This window comes from Cyprinus carpio, chromosome A23 (assembly GCF_018340385.1).
Source record: "Cyprinus carpio isolate SPL01 chromosome A23, ASM1834038v1, whole genome shotgun sequence".
NCBI classification, from domain to species: domain Eukaryota; kingdom Metazoa; phylum Chordata; class Actinopteri; order Cypriniformes; family Cyprinidae; genus Cyprinus; species Cyprinus carpio.
Genome location: NC_056594.1, coordinates 1,919,168 through 1,943,065, shown reverse-complemented (window position 1 = coordinate 1,943,065; position 23,898 = coordinate 1,919,168). Strand labels below are relative to the sequence as shown.

The 23,898-nt window shown below is 39.5% G+C and overlaps 1 pseudogene; it reads left to right on the top strand.

Moving 5' to 3' along the window:
• The first annotated feature begins 1,538 nt into the window (after window positions 1-1,538).
• Window positions 1,539-23,803, top strand: LOC109071469 (annotated as a pseudogene).
• The last annotated feature ends 95 nt before the right edge of the window (window positions 23,804-23,898 follow it).

Sequence of the window (23,898 nt, the reverse complement as noted above, 5' to 3'; positions counted from 1 at the left end):
CAATTTATTGACCTCCTAAAGCTACTAATGATTTCTTTATTTCTCTTGGTAACTTACTTAAACAATGTGATGGAAAAGAAGTCATTCTTTTAGGTGACTTTAATTTAAATTGGTTTTAGAAATCATGTAGAAACATGACACAACTATTAAATAAACCAACTCGTATAACAAGATCTTCCCAAACCTTTATAGATCTAATATTGACAAATAAACCCGAGAGAATAATTAAAACTTATAATCTAATTACAGGTATGTCTGATCACAATTTAACCCTAGTAGCTAGAAAATTGATAAAAACAAGGTGTAAAAACGAAAATCCAATGAATAGTAAAATGTGTATCACATGCATTTCAAAGAAAGATTTACAACTGGTTGAAAAAGTGGGCAGACATCCTGGAGAAAAAATCTTGTGTACAGGGCTGTCATGATCTTACAGTATGTTGGCTGTAAATGACATCTTAACCAAATATACAAAAAATAAGCAAAGAAAGCGACATGCAAAATGAAATATGCCATGGCTCAATAAAATTATTTGGGATATGATGAAAAACGAGATGTGGCGCTAAAAACATTTCTGAAATCAGGACTAACAACGGATCGATTTTCCTTTACAAGTCAAAGAAATAAAGTTACAGCTGAGCTTAGAAAGGACAAAGCCAGTTTTTTCCTTGAAATCATTAGAAATGCACAAGGTAATAGTAGAATAATATGCAAAAACTATTATTAAATTGATTGGAAAAGAAAAGTCAAAATGTGAGAATATTTGTCTAAATATAAATGGAAAAATTATTGATGACTCTTTTGCAATAGCAACAAATTTTAATGAATATTTTTTAAACATTGTCCAAAATCTAGCTCAGAATTTTCAAATTGCTCATCCCCCTCTCATAATCAATGGCAAATCTGATTTTAATCTTAGTTCAATAACTAAAACTAAAGTTGAAAAAATAATTACGGTGCTAAATAGCAGCAAAGCAAAATATATTTATGGACTTGATACTTCTTTTCTGAAACAATATAAGGACATCTTCTCTGATCCGTTGACAACAATGATCAGTCAATCGATTAATGAGGGTATTTTTCCAGCAGCCCTAAAATCTGCGATTGTTACCCCTATATTTAAGTCTGGGAACAAACAAGACATGAACAATTATCGTCCAATAAGCATCCTCCCAGCTGTCAAAAGTACTCGAAAAGACGGTGGCGGATCAACTTACTACCCACTTTGAATCACAAGCTCTCTTATATCCAATGCAATTTGACTTTCAGACGTAAATACTCTATAGACTTTGCATCTTGCTACCTCCTGGAAACTATCAGGGCATATGTGGATCATGGAAGGGTGGTGGGAGCAGTCTTCCTTGATCTGCGTAAAGCTTTTGATACTGTTTATCATCAGATACTCTATAGTAAATTAAATCAATATAGTCTCTCTGAGCACACCCAAAACTGGATAAGATCTTACTTGAGCGATCGACATCAGTGTGTACAAGTAAATAACATCCAATCTACGTTTGTGTTTGGACGTTGACGTAATCATGTATGCTGATGATACGGTGATCTTCACTTTTGGGGAAAACGAGATGGAGGTTGCTGACAAATTATCAAAATTGATGCAAAAAGTTGTAGAATGGTTGCAGATGTCTTGTCTGACCTTAAATGTTGATAAAACGGTCTCAGTGTTTTCTTCAAATAAACATAAGTTACAACTAACTAAAAAAATTAAAGTAAATGGGCAAAAAATAAAAAATGTAAAGGAAACAAAATATTTAGGTCTAATACTTAATTCGAATTTGGGTTTTAAAAGTCACATAAAAAAACTTGGTAATAAATTGAAATTTAATTTTATGAATTATAAACATATTAGAAATTAATTAACTACGGAAGCCTCAAATATATATTTCAATACTATGATTGTTCCGCATCTTCTGTATTGCATGTCTAGTTGGTCTCAGGCATGTAAAACATCATTAAAATTACTTGAATCATTAAAAGGGCAGTACAAATTCATGATAAAAAGCCTCGTCAGTACCATCACTGTAAAGTACTAAGTAAATATAACATTTTGAGTTTTGAAAACCTCATTAAATACAATCAAATTTCTGTTCTATTTAAAATCATCCATAATATCACTGCTCCCCCTTTGAGAAAATTTGTCACACTAAATTCAGAGAGACTTTATAGAGCCACACGGTCAACAGTCAGAGGGGAGTGCAGTGTTCCAAGATGTAGAACCACTTATGGTCAACATTCGTTCTCTTATAAAGCAGCGAGCCTTCGGAACACTCTTCCAAACGAAATTATTTCATGTAGTACATTTACACGCCTGACCAAACAGTGGCTATTAATAAAGCAAACCTGTAAGCACTGAATGACTGTGATATGAACGATGTAGAATGTGAGTGAGTGAGTGTTAGATTCATGAAGTGGAGAGTGTTTTTATGATGTGAGTGAAGTAATGTTTCCTTGTATAATACTGTACATATTTTATGAACTTTTGTAAATGTAATGTATCTGTTTAGGGACTGCAGGTGGAAATTAGCGTTTTTTGCTATAACCTGGCACATGACATCTCTTCTTTCTTAGACTAATGTTTTGTCCCTGGTTAAATACAAATAAACTCATGCAAAAAAAAAAAATGTTCATCAAACCACTCTGTCATCAGTCTTGCTGTGTGTATTGGTGCATTATCATCCTGATACATGGCACCACCTTCAGGGTACAATGCTTGAACCACTGGGTGCATATGGTCCTCCAGAATGGTTCAGCATTCCTTGGCAGTGCCGCACCCATCTAGCACAAGTTTTGGGCCTAGGAAATGCCTTGATATTGCAGCTCAAACCATCACTGATCCACCCTCATGCTTCACTCTGGGCATGCAACAGTCCGGGTGGTAAGCTTCTTTGGGGGTTCTCCATACCGTAACTCTCCCAGATGTGGGAAAGACAGTGAAGGTGGACTCATCAGAGAACAATACATGTTTTACATTGTCCACAACCCAAGATATCCACTGCTGGCACCATTGAAACCGATGTTTGGCATTGGCACAAGTGACCAAAGGTTTGGCTACAGAAGCCCGACCATGTATATTGACCCTTTGGAGCTCCCGATGAATAGTTTTGGTGGAAACAGGAGAGCTGAGGTGCACATTTAATTCTGAAGTTAGTTGACCAGCTGGGGTTTCATGTTTTTTGGATACAATCAAGGTTAGCACCTGGACATCCCTTTCAGACAGCTTCCTCTTGCATCAACAGTTACTCCTGTTGGATGTGGTTCATCCTTCATGGTGGTATACTGACATCACCCTGGATACCGTGGCTCTTGATACACCACAAAGACTTGCTGTCCTAGTCACAGATACGCCAGCGAGGCACGCACCAATAACTTGTCCACTTTTGAACTCTGATATGTCTTTCATTATGTTGTGTACATTGCAATATTTTATGTACAACTGTGTTATTGCTCTGCTAATTCAACCTTCACACTCTGCTCTTATTGGTGGAACATGCAATTATTGAATATTGGCAATGAAACCTCCAACACTATTTTGCCCAGTGTTTCAGTTTCATTGTCCAACCCCTGTGTGTCTCTGCTATTTTTGAACAGAAGAACGTGTCCAGTGTGAACGGCCTCTAACTTGCAAAAAATCACCGTTTATATAGTTGATGCAGAATACTGAAAATGAAAATTTTGTTACCTATCATAAAAAATAAAAGTGAGATCCTTTTTGACACTGTTGTATATACAATCCTATTGTTACGTAAGTGTTGTGGACAGGAAGACAGGGAATCCGAAGTAGTGATCAACACACAGTCTTTAATCCAAAATGCACTGGCAAACAGAACAGACAAGAGTATACAACACCATAAACGAGAGCGGACCCTGAACATAGGAAAAGGAAGAACTTAAGTATGCTGACAAACAAGGTAAATTAACTAATCGAAACCATGAAACAAATGAAAACAGAGGAAACAGCTCAACCATCTGGACTGTTCTGAGACCTTGAGCTGAACTAAAGCGCTGTGGCTTTGAGGGTGTTAGAGTAACAGAATATTTATTTTGAATATGCTGGACATTATAAAAAAAAAAAAAAAAAAAAAAAAAAATTTATATATATATATATATATATATATATATATATATATATATATATATATATATATATATATATATATATATATATATATATTAAAATCTGTTTATAATAAGAAGAAAAAGGGGACGTTTGTTTCAAGGTTAATTTCAAAAGTTTATGTTATATTTATGACCAATGTGTCCCTGTAATTCATAAGTGAATGTTAGTGTGTAAATCCACTCCATGTGTCACCAAAGGGATGAGAAATAGTGGGAAAATTTGTTATTGCCAGACAGATGATTCTGTCATAGGATGGAAAAGTAAAAAATGTTTTACACTTAAGATCAGTGCCTTCACATGAGCAATGCAACAACAGTACAGTGTTTTGCATTTGGGAAAAATATATGGAAGCCAAAGCTCAGAATCCCGAAAACACCCTCTTTGAATTCTGAGTACAGCCATCTGAACAAGATCAAATAACTTCCAGTGCAGAATGTGGAAATATAATCTACACATTGGTTGCTTTTGCATTCTTTAGAAAAAGATGAAAAATGAAAAACAACCCAACAGCTTTACTGCAGAACACATAGGACTATGTTTTCTGGAGCACAGAGGAAGATGTTACAGTGAATGAGGTCAGATTTGTTCTTCCACTAAACTGAATGCCTGCTCACATGCTGCAGTAGAAATCCTTGTTCTCCAGTGAAGGTTTTAGTCATCTTATAATCTGAAAATCTACTGTCCAATAAATAGTTGAAATCAAAACAGTAAGGTTTGTTATTGAAACTGGTCTGAAGTAAAATATCTATTTGGATGTATTTTAGAAATGATAGAATCTTTAATAATATCTTGTGCCGTGTTTAAGATAGCATCACTCAGACTGTGATTAATAAAAGATTGGTTTTGTCTATAAAAAGTTTTCTATATCACTACATTTTCTATAATAATAGACGGTATTATTAAATATGTATTTATTATTCATTTGTTTTAATAATTATTTATTTTTTGTGTTTATAAAAAAAGAGTTATTGCATCAATGACTAAGACAATACTGCAGTGAACAGTTTGGTTTTAGTGTAACAGGATAGTCTGAAAACACACTTCCCGACTGTACAAAATGATTTTAAAAATGTATATACATTTTTGTTTTTATATTAAATATATATATTTTTTGTGAAGTAGTATTATAAGCATCGTTGTCATGTAAGATCAAATAAACAACATAACAAGAAAAAAAAAAAAAAAACACTTTTACGCAGTAAGTGTCTGGAGTACAACACTCTCATCCTCACAATCTCTCTAGATCTTCCTCCTCATCCCGTGATAAGGCCAGGATCCAGCCAATCAGAGACCACCATGAGACAGCGCATGACTGAGAAGCTGAGAGCAGCAAAGGTAGAGGTCATCTGGGGCCAGTGACAGGGAAACAGAACATGTAATTGACAGTATATTTCAGAATACTTAATATTTCATTATTCATCATTGTGTCGTCCCTTCAGTCTAAAGCTGCTAGTCTTCTAGAGCAAGAAAGCCTCATCAAGCCTGCCAGCCGTCTACAGAGTCTACGAGACAGAGACACTCTCACTAGATTCGACAGAGATGTAAGCACCTCTTAGAAATAGACTAATGATAGTGGATGAATTGCAAAGAAAAATGTTAATGTTATGTAAACCCAAATAGTTCTGATATGGTCATATTTAAAGCAGGGCTCAGTCTTTAATTCATGATCTCATATACAGTTGTTTTCATGTGACCATAAACTAAATATTGTAATATGCACTACACTTCAAAGGTTTGGGGTTTTTAATGGAAATGTTTTATTTTATTCAGCAAGGATGCATTAAATTGATCAAAATGACAACTGTAAAGACATTTATAATGTTACAAAATTGGTTTTAGTTGAAATATAGCTTGCTACACTGCTTGAAGTTTTATATCAACTACCATTAATGTAATTCAATCACTGTTTAGGATGAAGACAAGGAGGAGGATTTGTTCATCATTGACCAATCAGCACAGGACTTCCTGGAAGTGAGGAGGGCAGAATATATAAGCTACAGCAGACGACTGCAGAGGGAGCGAGAGACGCTGTTTGTTCCCAGCATGAGGCCAGGTCCAGAAACAGCAGCACTCTTCAGATGATCACTGTTCCATGCATCACACAGTTCCCGTCACCTGGAGGAGGAACGGCTGTATGTGGGGGAGAGACCACCTGTCTGCCTGACCAATCAGAACATTTTGGAAAACCGAATCCTGAAGCAGGCTGAGGTAATTAAGGAATTGTGTAAAAAAATTCATAATTGGGCAAGAGCATAAAACCTCATTTTATACAAAATATACTGTAAAAAACTAATTTGTTTACAAATGCTGATGTCTGTAATGTGAGTGTTTGTGATCTCTGCAGGGAAGGAAGTGGTTTGGAGATGATGGGCGTATTATTGCTCTGCCTGAGCTAATCAAAGAGTCCTCGTCCAGACCGCCTCTCTTCATCCTGGAGGATGAGCTGGACCCAGCGCTGCAGACTGCCTACAGAAAGGTCAGAGATCTAATTATCCATAACCATAATTAGACTATATTTTTTGTATTTTTGTGCTGTTTTTTTCTAACCTTATTAAATGTATGTATCATCATTTTCTGTCCAATTGCTACATTTAAGCAACAAATCCATTTCGAATAACACAACACAAACTGTTCAGAATAATCACACATACTGTTTAATGCAGCTCAGAGGTGGCATGAATGCAATAACAGTTTCATTAGTAATGCTATGAAATGGATGTTTTCTACAAAAAAGGTCCGTATTCAAATATAAAATGATAACATAGTAAAATGATACTTAAAATATGAAACTAACTCCTAAATCATAAAGTCATTCTTCTTCATGAAAGGATCATTGAATCATCTGCTCAGCCGATTAGTTGAAAATGTGGATTTATTCAGTAACACAACACTGCTGTGCTACACTGAGATGTGCAACGGTTCTGCTTTAGGTCTGTTTAGAACGCAGTAACTCACAATATTAACTTTTTTATTGAACTGTTGTATAAAATCAATATCACATTTGCAGTTGTACTGATATTGGGGAAAAACAGCACTCTTGCTCATGTGATGTTGCTGAACTATATAATAAGATATACATATAAAACAAAAACACATACAGGGCTTTTTCTGCCCCCAATATCATTAAAACAATATTTATGATAGTATCATATACCCTACATATCTCACACTCCTAGCTGATAGTGTAGATTTGGCCATTATCCCTGTTCCCAGGCTACTACAATGAGTACTTTCAATGAAAACAGACTAGTTTTTTGCCAGATTAGGTTTTGCATGATTTATGTAATTCAAATGAAACATGACTCATATTAAATGCACTGGTTTTGGAAGAGAGTTTTCTATGAACCAAAGGCACTGGACCTCTAACACTAGGCTGGAGATGAAGAATCATTTGTGTTTTCATTCCCACATAAAAATTATTAAAAGTCAACACAAAACCCATTTTCATTTGTTGACGTAAATTCCAGGGAACCAGAGTCATGGGAAACCTGGAAATACCTCATAGGTCTGGAACACACCATAACATCTCATAGCACATAATTCCTTTTCTAATTCTGCTCAGCTCTAAAATTCACGTTTCCATGTGTTAGAAATCGCTCTTTTTCTCAATGATTATATTTATTTTTAATCTTTGTCATTGTCTGAGACACATCAGGCCATCCACTCTTGGCTCTTTATGCTGTTGAATGCTAAAATGCAATCCTGTAATGTTTACTAGCGCTTTTTGGTGCTAATATGCTCCATGCAGCCTGTTTCCAGGCAATATGAACTGCCAATAATATTTGTGGAGATGAGAGGTGTGAGAAGGGAGATGGGATCCAGATGTGTGATGATGTCACGGGTTCTGCTGTGAGACAAGGCAGCGAGGTCACATGTGCCTGTCACGCCTTACACAACTCAGAACCGGAGATATGTAACAGACGTTCTCATGTGCACGAACACACACAGAACGGAATGATAACACACTCATTCAGCCATGTGTGCTTTATAAATCTTAGAGGTGCTTGTGTGTTATGAGACCTGCATGCAAATAAAAGTGAGCCAGAAGAAGAGCACTCTGTTAAGTGTTCACAGACATGTGGAACTAAGTGACATGAAGTGTTTTGGTAATGCAAGCCATCAGAACATGAAAGAGTGAAAATGAGAAACATGAAGCAGACACTAGGAGCACATGGCTGATGGACAATGAGAAGACAGAAGTATACCGAGTCCTCATGCACAGTACACTGCACAAGACAGACAAAAGAGGAGTAGTGTTGAATGTACACGTTTTGAATAAATGCTATTATTTTTAACTTTTTTTATTCATCAAATAATCCAGAAAAAAAAAAAATCACAGGTTCCAAAATATTAGGCAGCACAATTGTTTCCATCATTGTTAATAAATATATAATAAATGATTTGTGAAGGATCATGTGACACTGAAGACTGGAGTAATGATGCTGAAAATTCAGCTTCGATCACAGAAATAAATTACATTTTAAAGTATGTTAAAATAGAAAACGTCTCAGGTTACGAATGTAACCATGGTTCCCTGAGTAGGGAACGAGACACTGCGTCCTCTAGGGGTCGCTATGGGGAACACCTCGTCGTGACCCGTGTCTGAAGCATACAAATGAAAAAAACACCAACGAGTTGGCCGGCGACAGCCTCTGACGTCACTACCGGTGCGACTATAAAATAGGCATCGGGAAAACACGTCATTCACTTCTTCGTCTGAAGCTTGCGTCCGAAGCATGGCAGGGAGCTAGAGGACGCAGTGTCCCGTTCCCTACTCAGGGAACCATGCTTACATTCGTAACCTGAGACGTTCCCTTTCAAGGGCACTTCGAACTGCGTCCTTTAGGGGTCGCTATGGGGAACAGTATACCCACGCCGCCATGCTGAGGGGAGTGCAGGCCAGAATCATGGTGAACACTAAGTACCAACTCTACCATTTCAATGGGAGTTGCCCCCGGGACGTTTAGACGGCTGTCTGTGACAATACCCCTTACGGCCAAAGGCCTAAGCTACATACCCAACTTAATTGTTAGGGCCTCGGCCCGGTGGTAGAGCTAAAGGCTTGGAATCAGGAAAGATTCCTTTAAAGGGATACAGCTAGGAACCTAGCATTTTATACTAAGTCTAGCCTGTCACACAGGGGCTACAGCTTGCTTCCGCAAAAGCTTGCTGAAGGAGCTGTCTCAACAGATCTCCAGTAGCAACACCCTGTTTAGATAGGTATCCGAGGATACATGGGTGGAGTGGCGCCCAAGATGAACGGGGCTTTTACCAGCTCGAGAAAGGGCACGAAGCAACCGCGCGAAGCCCTCACCATATAGGATTTTATAAAGAACGCAGAGTACTAGCGTGCGAACTTACCACAGTGTGGATTTCAGAAAGTGTGCAAAGACTTCACGTGCACACTTACCATATCATGGATTTTCAAATACTGTTCTAAGGAAGGGCTCTCGTGGCACTCTGATAGAGCAGCTCATAGATGGAATGGTGCATCTCAAAAAGTATGTTTGAGAGTCATCAACTCGATCCGTGGAAATAATGCTGGAGCGCTCTGGGAAAAACAGTGAACTCAGTCTCATATGAGAGGAGAACTCCTGAATACAGAGAAGCACGCTCATAGGCGACCCTTCTTGGAAAAGGGGAGCGCTGCTAAACTACCACGAGAATTGCCCGAATAGCCCCTCATGTTGAGGGAAGCGATGCTTGAAGTGTATAAACAAATACACTGGCTGAATGGAGCCCAAGGAACCAAGGTCTAATCATCTGAAGAAAGGGAACGAGGCGGAGCGCGTAACCCTTACCATACAGGATTTCAGAAAGTGCGCAGAGTCTTGCGTGCACACTTACCAATACGTGGATTTTTAGAAAGTGCGCAAAGTGTTCACGTGCACACTGACCACCATGTGGCTTTCAGAAAGTACACAGAGCTTAGCGTGTGTACCTAAAGGTTCCTAAGCATCGCAGAGGCGCTGAACCGCACGGGAGAGGCAAGCTCAAATTTTATAAACCTATAGCGAGGGGAGCATCACCTGAGGCAGCATATACAAGAAGACTTCTGTAACTGCCACCTTCACTTCCCGCTGGATGCGACAGCACCTAAGCGGCCAGGAGACCCCTCAGGGTGACCTGGCCGGACATCCATGAAATTCCCTGCAGTGCTGTGCCAGGCCTGATGATCAAGGAGGCTCCCGCAGAAACCTGTGATCTCAGCCGCCTAATACCGGAACATGAAGCCGGATGGCTGGTGCTGACGAGTGTTTAGTAAACACTGTAACTGAGCACTGCAAAGGAAACTCACAGAGTTTATTAGTAGACACATAACCACCAGCAATTTACACATAAGTATATACAGAAAGGGTTATTTTTATACTCCCACCCTCCTGCGCTGGAGCCCCGCTCAAGGGGCGCCTCCTTTTAGTCCGGACCATCAGTAAGGTGGTTGCTATGAACATAGAACCAGCCAAAAACATTATAGGTCCAGCATAGGAGACTGTTATGCGTTAGAGGTTTCCACCTAACCTCGATCAGGTGGAGAGCTGGTGGTTACAGGGGAATTAGGAAGGGGAGGACAAAAGCAGAAGTTAAAAATCCCTAAAGGGAACGAGTAGATACCTCAGTATCACTCTGACTCAGACGAGAACGCTGCCTCGTCTGGATCACATCCCTTAGGTTCTGCTTACCCCCTTGTGACCCACAATTCCTCTTAACCCTGCCCGCAGGTGGGGGAGGAGCGTGAGTCGCGACACTAGCCTTCTGTGCCCGTCTTTGATCCTCAGATCGAGACAGGCCAGGACCCCTATGTTGTTCGGGCTCAGACCTGGACCTTCGTGGAATGAAGGATCTGAAAGCAGCGGAGTGCGCCTTCGTCTCCCCGAACTTCTCGATCACCATCTCAATGGAAATACCGAAAAGTTCAGAAGGCGAAACCTGAGCATCGAGAAGAAAGCCTTTTCTTTCTTCCCGATGTCTGCCAGGTTCATCCACAGAAGTCTCTCCGCTACCACCATGGCCGACATAGTCCTGCGCTTGGCAGAGGCGGCCTGCTTGGTAGCCCGGAGAGAGGCCTGTGGTGCGGCGCAGCTCAGCTACCTGATCAGGAAAAAGGCCTTCGCCTCTATCCAGGTCTCTCAGCAGATCAGTCTGATATGCTTGAAGCATTTATTTTGCAATAAAGCCACAGCCTGACCTGCTGCTGCGTATGCCTTGCCATTTAAGCAAGATGCATTGCTTGAAGGGGCTTAGATGGCAAGGAGGGAGATTAAGAGAGGATGTCTCCCCCGCAGAATGAAAGCTCTTTCTGCAGGGGGCATCCTCTCATAGCCATTTTTCGTGCATCGCCTCGATGTCGGCAAAACTCTTATGCTGAAACCGATGGATGCGAGAAGAAAACGGCCTCTTTCATTTCCTTTCGATCTCTGTATAGAGACCAGGCAGAAATGGAAGGCTCACCTGAGCTGGAGGGCTATGGTCGGAAAGATAACGCTCATCGAGGCGCGATCCATAAACTCCAACAGCTCTACATCCTCAGGGCAGGAGAATTGAGAAGGCTCAGCCTCAGCTTCTTCACCATCCTCAAATATCTCCTGCTTTTCCAGGGTAAAAACCCAGCAGAGCACTAACCTCAGTATCAGAAAGTGTTAAAGATATAACATCATCCTCCCGAGGCTCTCTCTCGTCCGCCGCCATTTTGAGCGCGAAAGGGAAAATCCCTCTTTTAACCATTCAGACAGATCCACCTGAAATTCTCACGAGCTCATTCTCCTCCGTGCCTCAGCAGCGGCGGGTCCTGAACCGCGGGAAGCAGATGGCTGCCTTTTTTTTTTTTTTTTTTTTTTTCGGAAAGAGAGACGAACGAGAGCGGAGCTTTTTTCTTGAAAAAATGCTCGCAATGCACGCAGATTGCCTCCTCAAAGACATCGCGTGCGTGCTCTTTACCCAAACAAATCACGTAAAGATCGTGTGTGTCATCAGGTGTCAAATAACGCCGACACGGATGCATACATTGTCTAAACGCTTGCTAGTAGTCGCCATGATAGACAGAGAAAGAGAGCTCTTACCGGTTTCTTTCAGATGCACGCTTCAAACAAAACAGTCAGTGAAGACGAAGAAGAGAATGACGTGTTTTCCCGATGCCTGTTTTATAGTCGCACCGGTAGTGACGTCAGAGGCTGTCGCCGGCCAACTCGTTGGTGTTTTTTTCATTTGTATGCTTCAGACACGGGTCACGACGAGGTGTTCCCCATAGCGACCCCTAGAGGACGCAGTTCGAAGTTCCCTTGAAAGGGAACCATTATTTCAAATTGTAATAATATTTCACAATATTACTGTTTTTTTTTTCTCTCTGTATGTTTGATCACATACATACAGCCTTGATTAGCAGAAGTGACTTCTTTGAAAATCATAAAAAATATTACTGATCCTAAACTTTACAATGGAGTAGGTGTTAAAATGTGTTCAAACATGTCCCACTTTTATATATATATATATATATACTATATATATTAGTGCTGTCAAACAATTAATCACGATTAAACGCATCCAAAATAAAAGTTTTTGTTTATATAATATATGTGTGTGTGTGTTGTGTATATTTATTAAGTATATATATAAATACAAACACACATACATTATATTTTGAAAATATTTACATATATTTACTATTTACATGTATAAATTTATATTCATATAATTTATATTATAAATATATTTAATCTATAAACATAACATTTTTCTTAAATATATACATGAATGTGTATTTCTATATACATAATAAATATACACAGTACACACATATATATTATGTAAACAAAAACTTTTATTTTGGATGCGATTAATCATTTGACAGCACTAATATATACATATTTCAATTTAGGTTTTATTTATAATTACTATTAATAACCATTTGATGTAGCGTCAAGTGTAATTACCGTCTCCTCTGGCTATACGGTTCAAATATAATGGCAGGCAGATATGTTGCTACATTAATTGAACTGTAAGACGGAGTTGTGGGAGTCTTGGAGGTCCATCCAGCAGTGAACAGGTCATTAGTTGCATGGCACAGGTTGCACATTGTAAATGTCAGATAGCAGCTTCATGCTCGGCTGGAGCTGGATCTTGCAGACTCTAGTAACTTCAGGTTAACTATCCTGGGGAAAGGAAGTAATGTGAAAAAGCGTAGATGCCATCCAGTTATTTTAACACAGGAGTTGTGTGATAAATAACAATTTAAACAGTGGGACGCACTCATTTCCTTAAAGTAAAGCTTACTTTATTCACTAAAAAAAAGTTTGTGAAAATTTGTTTGCGTATTGAATTAATGAAATGGTGTTTGCTCTGTCCCAGGCTCTGAAGTCGAAGCATGTGAGCCTCTACACAGCTGGAATGGGCGACCCCCAGGCAGACTACCTGCTGGATGTAGATGTATCCGGCCTCATCTTCTCCCATCATCCTCTCTTCAGCCGTGAACATGTGCTGGCAGCCCGTCTCGCCCAGATGTACGATCAGCACCTGACCAGACAGCACAAGAACCTCACACGACTCCTCACTGATAAGGTAACCTGAAGAAGTGCCAACAAAACCAAGCTTCCTGTTCTCAACCTACCGTTCTTCAAACTCACTCTGAATGTGTGTGTGTGTAGCTGAACAGCTTGAGGAAATAATTCATAATATGCTGGAGCTTCACAGAGGAGAGGCTCTGAGTCAGGTGTCCCAGCAGAGGATAGCTGAGTAGAAACAGGAAGTGAGGTAAGAAATTTCTAATCACCTCTGCCTGTTATATTTATTATCGTTGTTTCATTTAAACTGATTCCTGGTATCTTCCTGTATCGTCAGACATGACCGTCAGTTGCGTGATGTGGAGCAGGAGAAGGACAGAGCTCTCCTCAAAAGCATCATCAGAGTGTGTAAGGAGCTCAAAGCTCTGAGAGACTTCCAGAGATTCACCAACTCGCCCTTCAAACTCTTCATCAGGAGGTACGGCTTCTTTCGTATGTGTCTGAATCTGTGTTTGTGCTGCATTTCATGACACGAGTGGCTTCTGCAGGGAGAAGGAGGACTGGAGGAGGAGGCAGAGCAAGACTATCAGAGGAAGATGAGTGAATACAGAAGACAACATGAGGAATGGAAATCCTGGAAGAGAAAACAGGTATTACCACAGGGCTCTACAGTACACTCGCAAATCTTCTCATTATAACAAGCAAAGTATAGACACGATGTGTATAAGATATTCGTTTGCTTCACTGATCATAATGGAGATCACAATGAACTGAGGTGAGTGACAGCTGTTTAATTATTATAAGTGGAGTTTGCAAATGGTCTATTGAGTTTATACAACAGTTAAGTAAACAAGAAGTTTATACTAATTGACTTACATTTTATGAACACTGTTGCCTGATTTTTGTCAACGAAAATTGTTTCAAACAAAGTCACAGCTGAGCTGCTGCACATCTTCAAGCAACGCAGTGGTGTTTCGTTTATGAATGAATCTGCATTTTTGAATGAATCTAGTGAGTCAATGATTCATTCAGCCATTCATAGAGACTGTCACTTGCTTCGTTTCTGAATGAATTAGCTGTTCGAAGGAATCAACTGAATGAATGATTCAGTGATAAAATGAGTGACTTGCCGTTACCCACTGGCAGTTTTAGTTTCATTTTCAAAGGATCATTTCAGTTATTTAAATAATTTAATATTTCTTAAAATATTTTCTTATAACATTAATCTCATAATGTTATTATGAATTTAAATGCATTCATACAACCTCTCATCTCTGATGAATTTTTATACTGATTTCAATAATATATTTTGTCATTGTCTGATTGTGTTTTATTATTTAAATTGTACTTATTTTTTAATTAAAAATGTTTATTAATGTAAATTTATGAATTTGGCATAAAAGATGACATAAGATTAAGAAATGTAAGCGTAGAGCCTTATTACACATGGGATGCAGTTGTTTGCCCTCTCATCGGTAGTTTCTCACATGTGCATAAAGCGCAAAAAAAAATGCATCACCAGCCGTATGTCCCCTCAAGTCATTAATTTAAAATAAATGATTTTGTCTCTTTGTTGCTTCAAATCATGGTCAGTATTAATACTCACTTATGTCTTAAAAAACTACCGTTTATGCATTCGTAATCCTCTTTGAAATCAGATTGAGATGATAACAATATGTTTCTGATTTCTTCAGAAAGCTTTGAAGAAAAAGCAGAAAAAGAAAAGACAGCAGGAGAAGGAAGAGGAGGATGAGGAAAGTGAGGAAGAGCTGGGTGAGGAGCCAGAGAAGCCAGAACCTCCAGAGAAACCAGACATAGGTGACCTGGAAGAGCAAGTGCGGGAAAAGGCTTCCAGGATCCAGAACTCACTGTCTCCGGGCCTGTCTCACACACACACACACACACACACACACACACACACACACACACACACACACACACACACACACACACACACACACAGATACACTTACCTCAGACCTTCAGGTAGTGACTGTTTCTAAAAAGTTAAATACTTAACTGTGTTTGCTAATGTAAGCAACACTATTATTATTAACTAGCATTCAGTGAATCAGTGTTTGAGAAGAAAAGAAGTTCAAGAAGTTATTTCCTCTCATGCTAGGTGGCCATTGGCTGTAATCTTTTGCGGTGTGTTTAAGTGCAACTCTTTGGACATTATGCAGACAACATGAGCCGACCCCACAGTCAACTTTAATCACTGCTAGTTCTTTGATGTAAGTTTGGTGGGCCTTTAGAAACTTGGACTCTGGAAAACACATAACAACTCTCTGGAAACACCCTGACTTTTGCCCAGATAAACACTCAAATTTTCTCCAGAAAATGTAAAAATTGTGGTTTTGTTTGTCTTTTCTAGTGCAGTTTGCTCGTAGAGAGGATGTGGCAAACGTGCCCTCTTCATTAAGGTCCTGTACAACGATAAAGAAGTTTCCAGAACAGACAGTCGAACCCTCAACATGGATTTCAGAGTTCACTTTGGTCAGATCTTCAACCTCAAGGTAGTGAACCTGCCAGAAAGCATCAAACTACAGGTACAGGGTTATGTGTGCTTATGCACAGTTACATTGCCGTTTGTCTGTATGTGTCTTTGAGCTTCTGGTTGTTATCTCGCAGGTGTTTGAGAGTGTCGGCTCGTCCTCCTCCCAGCTGACTGAGGTGTGTGTGCCGGTTCCAGAATCTTCCGTCCTCACCGGCAGTACACAGTTTGAGGAGATGGAGTTTAGCAGCAGCCAGAGAGTCACGTTCAACCATGAGGGGGTTGGCAGTGGTAAACTCCTCTATAAACCTTCCTAAATAGCTATTGCACCACAGTCATGAGTAATGAAGTGGAATGATGCAGCCTTCGGTTTGTTTCATATCTTGTTTGTGGTAGGTGTTCTGTTCTCTTTCGAGGCCGACGGCACTAACACGCAGACCCTGTTGACGTCAGGGAAGCTCTCCTGCTGCGTGTCATGGGCTGTAGGGGAAGATGACGTCCCCCTCGCTCCCCCATCCAGTCAGCCTGGAGGGGGTATGTACAGGTCAGAGAGCCAAACTGAGATCCAGCCCTTCATTAGTGCATTATTTAGAGTTGTGCTGGATAAGATGCGCTGTTTTCTCTCTTTTCAGTGGTCTCAGGCAGATGGACCCTATAGCATATATTGGAGCATCTCGGCTGAACGACATGAAGAAATTGGAGAAGGGGGTGGCTGAGTCTCGCCTTGACCCCAATGACCCCAACAATGCTTCCATCATACAACTACTCTCGGTACTTTTCCCAGAATTCTCTATACAGGTCTTCACCAGACAAATGACATTAAGTAAGGGATAATGTACCTCCACCATAATTGTTTTCCATTGTTTCATTTTAAGTCTCTAGCATATCTAGAAAGCCATCTGAGCGTGAGGATTCTCTCCAACGTATAGTTTAAAAACTGACTTCAACACCAATAAGAGTTCTAGTATTCAAGAGCGCTGTCTTTTGTCTTGGTGTGTCTCTCTTTGTTTCTGTAGGTGGTGAGTGGTGGACACCTGGCAGTGCCTGAATATTTCCGCCTGGAGCAGCTTCAAGAGTAGTTTAATTTCCTGACCGATGAGGAACTGCAGCGTTCCCGTCGCTTCCATCTCCTCGTAAAGGAGTTCCGTCACTTTAAATGCGTCCCGTCCGTGGAGCAGGAGATTTCCAAAAAAGTGTTCCAGGTGAGATCACTTAACCTCTGTGAAAACTTCCTGTGTCAATCAGTGTTATAACAGTCTTACTGAACTTCTGGGAAACAATGATCAGAGCAAGTGGTGGGTGTCCTAAGATTGTTCAGACTGGATGAATCGCCAGTGACTTCAAAATAAAAAAAAACAAATAAGACTGTCCAGGCTGGAGTCAAAAATTGTACCGCAAGACAAAAAAAAAAAAAAAGTACATTTTTATTATTTACTGTAACACCATCTAGTGTCAAGCAGATGTCTGTGAAAGACATTTTCACAGCACAAAGCCAGTTTTCCAGCAGATGCAGTGCAGTGGATCTTTTAAGGAAGTATGTACCGGTAATTAGTTCATGAGTTAATTAAATATGGGTTAAAAGAAACACTGTCTTTGTGTCATAATCTTGTTTCAGGATTATGAGAAGAGACTAAAGGAGGGCGAGACACCAAAGAACATGTTGATGCACATCGAGCCCTTGTGGCCAAATATCTGCAAAGAGTGGGTGATGAGTGAAATGGATTTACTTACACTATCCTTCAAAAGTTTGGAGTCTGTTAGATTTATTAATGTTTTTAAAAAAAATATTTTCTGCTCACCAAGGCTGCATTTATTTGATCAAAAATTACAGTAAAAATAGTAATATTATGACAACAAACAGTTTTCTATAAGAATGTTAAACTGTAATTTATTTCTGTGATGCGCAGCTGTATGTTCAACATCATTTAGCATACTCCAGTCTTCAGTGTCACATGATCTTCAGAAATCATTCTGATGTACTGATTTACAGCTCAAGAAACATGATTCTGATTATTATCAGTGTTGAAAACAGTTGTGTTGTCTAATATTTTTGTACAAACCATGATACCTCATTGGTATCCGGATTTTTAAAAAGACAACATTTATTTGAAATAGAAATATTTGGTGACATAAATGTCTTTACTGTCACTTTTGGTAAATTTAATGCATCCTTGCTGAATAAAAATATACATTTCTTTGAAACAAAAATCTTACCCCAGATATCTTTGTGTGTTTTGTCTTCTTTATATTTTAATTATATATAAGACAGTGGACATTTATGTGAGTTATATATACAGTAGGATAAATGTGGTATGTATGGATTGCAGCAAAGGACCCTTAAAATCAAATTCTGTGTTTGTCTCTCAGGTGCAGGAATCCGTCATTAATCGTTTCCTCATATCGAAGCATCATTTCATCCTGTCCGATTTGGTTTCAGAGGACAAGGTTCCCAGCATCTGTTCTATTTTCATTCTTCCGTATTCCTTAATTTTTCTTGTGTTCCTCCCCTCAGATCATTGTGTTCATGAGGTGCCACTCTCTGTAGAGTTAGTCAGTGTAAAGTGTGTTAGAGGAGTGTAGTCCCACACTGCAGTGTGTGTATGTGTGTGTTAATGTGGAGATCACACACTCAGAGATCATTTGTGAGTTTGATCTGCTGGTGAGTGCTGATACTGTATGTTTAGAGCAACATTACTCATGTATGTATTTATTCACTCTCCCTCATGTTATTCCAAACCCATACAACTTTCTTTCCATTTTGGAACACTAAAGGAGAAGATTAGCTGAATGTTCATGCTGTTCTTTTCCATTCAATGAAATCATATATTGACCAGGGACTGTCAGACCCCAAAAGGAACAAAAATATTCTAAAACATTATAAAATCATTCAAGTTTTGTGAGGAACTGAAAGACTGAAAGATAATATCCTCTGCTTTAGCTTTCACAGCCATAATGGTATCATGCATGATCGTGCTTGCATACAGCAGTTCACTAATAAAAGTTAATATTTGTTGGCTCCACCAACAAAAGTAATTCCAAACAAATTTAGAGCAGTCAGTGGGAATTTATTCCTGAATTAATATTTTCTCAAACAAATAAGTTGTGTGCATGATTCAATGACTCACTCATAAAGATAGTGGCTCTCATTCATCAATAATTATGTAGATTGTTCATATTTACACACACACAGGAACACTTATCATGAAAAAGTTTGCCCCAGGCTAGTAATTTGCATAAAACACACAGCGTTGTGTAAAACACCCATATCCTCTCCATATAAGGGCTTTCCACAACCTTTCCTTTATAGCTGTTTTTCACTTTCAGCACAAAAGTTGATAAATCATGATTTGGGCATGAAAATGGCACACATACATTCATGCATGTGCAGAGTTAGTGAATGAGACCCAGTCACTTATTTCATTCCAGAATGAATTTTTTTTATGAGTTGGTAAATGATGAATGAGTGAATGATTCATTTGACTCACTCATAAGAGTCGCCATCTACTGGTATAATGTCACCTACAGAAAGAGTCACTAATGCATCTCCGTCACTAATGTACTGACTGACTGTCCATCAGGAACATGTTCATCCATCAACCTTTGTTAGCAGATGCGTGTTTGTTTGTGTTCAGGATAGAAATAGAGACTTTAAACAAATGCACTGTATGTGAGGCTGAGAAAGTCCTGTCTCGATGTCTATTGTTCATGGTGAACATTAACTCAAATCCCTCACTAATACCGGAGTGTGTTATGGGATATCTCCACTGACTCTCAGCTGACTCTCTTTCAGGGTGTTAGGCTGGAACCTGTTCAAACTGGCCGAGCCCAAACGGTCCCTGAAGCCTCGCAGGAAGGAGAGGAAGAAGGTGACGGCTCAGAACCTCTCAGATGAAGACATCAAACTCCTGGTCAGCATCGTCAGAGGATACGACATCCCCGTCCGCAGACCTTACACAAGGTACCTGTACACTTCCAGAAAAAGTGACCAATAAGAAGACACTAAGTGATCACTTTCTTTCATGTATTGTTTGTTGTATTTTCAGCAAACCCCCTGTGTCGGCTAAGTCTGGGCGATCATTTACAGAGTCGTTTACAGCTCCTGTGTCGTCCCAAACACCTCAACAGGGCAGTGAGTGGCCATTCAGACAGGTAACAGCTCGACTGCATCACTGCACCATACCTGTACTTTTACCTGTAACAATACTAGACTGTAACTGTATGTATACATGTATGTGCACTGTAGCCTCTGATCAGGCCGTTTGTGGAGGTGTCTATCCAGCGCTCAGTGCTTCAGACGTCTACCGCTGAGGGTCCAAACCCTTGCTGGAACAAGGAGATAGTTCTGCATTTCAGGTCAGACTAAATCCTAGAGTACTGACATGAAAAAGTCAGTATAACATCATAAACTCTACATGTCACCACAGCTCTCTTCCTAAGCTGAGTGAACTGTATCAGGATGAGCGGGAGAGAGGGAACAGTATTCACACCTGTATAGAGCGACACTGGCTCGGCTCCATCAAGATCCCCTTCAGCACCATCTACCTGCAGTCTCGGGCAAGACACTAAACACTAAAACTTCACACAGACACTGTGGCTCATTCATGATTAACCACATGACAGTTTCTACTTTCCATAGTGTTCAAGTATGAATGGAAGTATGCTCTAAAATAATCCTGCTCCCCTCTGATAGGCTGGCTGAATATATGTCTTTTATATTTGATTGGCTGGTTGTGATCTGTGTATTGTTTGTTTAGATTGATGGGACGTTTAAAGTGTCCACTCCTCCAGTGCTGCTGGGAGACAGTAAGGAGCACAGTTTGGGCAGTGAAGGTGGATATGACGGTGAAGGAACCTTCCTCAGCCTCTTCTTCACCACTGAACCCCAGCTGGTTCACAGAGACACCATCAGAGAAAAGGTACAGCAGTCAAATCTGTGAGGATAAGAATCAGATCTGAAGCTGAAGTATTTTATATTTTATCTTCATAAACAAAATAACTTTTAGAAGTAACTATTTGATTCTTTTTGTTCAATATTGTTTTTTCTTTTTTGTCTCTTTTTTTTTTTTTTTGGACTGCTTTTAATAGATGAAGGAAGTAAAGGTAACATATTTGGAGTCTGAATCATGTTTATTTATGGTGAAAGTCTATAGGGCAAAGCATTGTACAAGCATAAACATTAAAATACACACCCTTTTCAAAGTATCATCAAAACGCTTAAACATTATATGCGTTAGCATCATGCCAGTGTGATAAAATTGATTACTAACCCTTACTAAAGCCAGTAACCAAAACCGTCTTCGTCACACGCTTTATACGGCCTCTGACCCCTCCGCAGGAGCTGCTGGACGCTTTCCCGAACAGCCCTCAGGAGACCACGGTCTGTCCGCACACTGTCGGACACCATCTCATCTGTGTCTCCGCTCATCCTCTCGTTCTGTCTCTCCTCAGGAGTTAGTTGCGCAATATGTGCCCCTAATTCCTTCTCTTCCAGACAGCGTGTCTTTCACAGGGGTTTGTGACTTATGGAGCACGTGTGATGTGAGTAACCATGGATGTTTGTTTCTATTCTGTGAGATTGTGTTTTATATACCTGTTGTCTGATTTATGCTGTTTAAGCAATTCCTTGCATTGCTAGCTGGAGATGAGGAGGAGCATGCTGTGTTGCTCTGTAACTACTTCCTATCAATGGGGAAAAGGGCGTGGCTTATCATAGGCATCGCCATTCCTGAGGTGAGTGACAGGCCTCTTAGCCAATCACGCTGCTTGAAGCACCTATAAGACTGAAGGTGGCAGATCACAGATCTCTGCTGCTGATCAAACCTCAGTGGAAATCAGTGGAGATGGACATGAAAACACTGTATTTTTATGTGTCATTGTTTTAGGGTCCTACAGCAGAACCGCTATCTGATCTGGAATCCCAGCACCGGGCAGCACTACGGACAATATGACACATTCCGCCCCCTACAGACCATCGGCTGCCTGATCAGCTCAGACAACCTTAGTAAATTTGCACGCCAAAAAAAAATCACAATTACCATATTTGACTTCATATGTGTGCAAAAATACATTTTACAATCAATTTAAAATACACAGCCAGTCAAAAGTTTTGAATATGTAAGAATGTTTATGCTTTTAAAACACTCTGCTCACCAAGGCTAAATTCATTTGATAAAAACTACAGTAAAAATGGTAATATTGTGAAACATTATTGCTATTTAAAATAACTGTTTACTATTTGGATATATATAGTAAAATGTAATTTATTCTTGTGATCAAAGCTGAATTTTCAGTAGTGTAACCTACATCTCTTAGTGTCTGCGTGCACTCTCTGGGTGTGGTTTTGTTTGGTTTTTGCGGTATACTTGATAATGTCAAATCGCATATCGGTTAAACAACAATTACAATATTATCGTAGATGATATGTATCGCACAGCCCTATTACTGTATTTTTGATCAAATAAATGTAGCCTTGATGAGCAGAAAATACTTTTTCAGTCGGAGGGGCTGGTGTACAGGCGCACAGACAGAGCAGCTGCTGTTGAGTTACAAGACAGGTTAGTTTTAACAAACACGCACCAGTCATTTAGGTACACATATCTGATGAAATGAGCTTCTGTGCTCCTGTGCTGTAGGATAGAGAAGGTTTTGAGGGAGAAGATCATGGAATGGCCGCGTCACCCCATGCGCTGGAACCGCTACTGCATCTCTACATTACGTCAGTTCCTGCCACAATTAGAGCTGAGCGGAGGACGAGAGATGGCTGAGGAACACTGCCTCAAGCTGCAAAGCCTTCTGGGAGAATACAGGGTGAGTCTTCTGTTAGAAATGACAGTTTGCACAAGCTGTCAGCTAATATAGCTGTTCTTAGGTCAAATACGCTCAGCGAGATGTTCAATAACAATTTCTCCAATGTTCAATGGGGCTGCGACTAACAAGTATTTAATAATTGATTAGTTGGTCGATTATTTATTTGATTAATTGGATAAAAGCCCAATTTTATTTATTTTATTGACAAAAACTCACAATTCCACGTCCTGCCCAATGCTTTCTTGCAAACAAATGTGCAAATAAAATGCTATGAAATAATATACAAAATACAAATATAGTGAATGTATGTATCTATGCTATACATTATGTGCAAAAGAGATTTAAAGCAAAAGGACAGTTTAAATTTCTACATTAAAATGAAGATAGTAAAGACAAAAACACAATCACACAGATCTACCTGTTTATTTGCTAAAACCACACATCGTGCTTCGGATCAAGCCCAGTGCATTATAGCTGTTAAAAAAAAAACACACAAAAAACGCCTTTCTACTTCATAGACAACCAAATTTGACTGAAAGCCCATCTAGTCAGCAGTGAATCAGTGCTTTAATGTAGTTTTCTCATTGTTCTGTTTCAGATATCTGGGTTTCCCCCGCACCTTCCTTTCTCAGAGGTTCGGCCAATCATGGAAGCCGTTCACAGCACAGGGGTTCATAAGGTCCCAAACGTGGAGTTTGCCCTGGCAGTCTATGTGCACCCGTACCCCGGTAATGTGCTCTCCGTTTTGGTCCACATCGCCTCCCTGGTCAGTGCACGCTAGATCTCAGCAGAACACCATCAGCAATAATCAAAAGACTTTGTGATACGCTTCATATGAAATGAAAATATCATATTTTATATATATATATATATATATATATATATATATATATATATATATATATATATATATATATATATATATATATATATATATATATTATTTTTTTTTTATTTTGTTTTTGTAG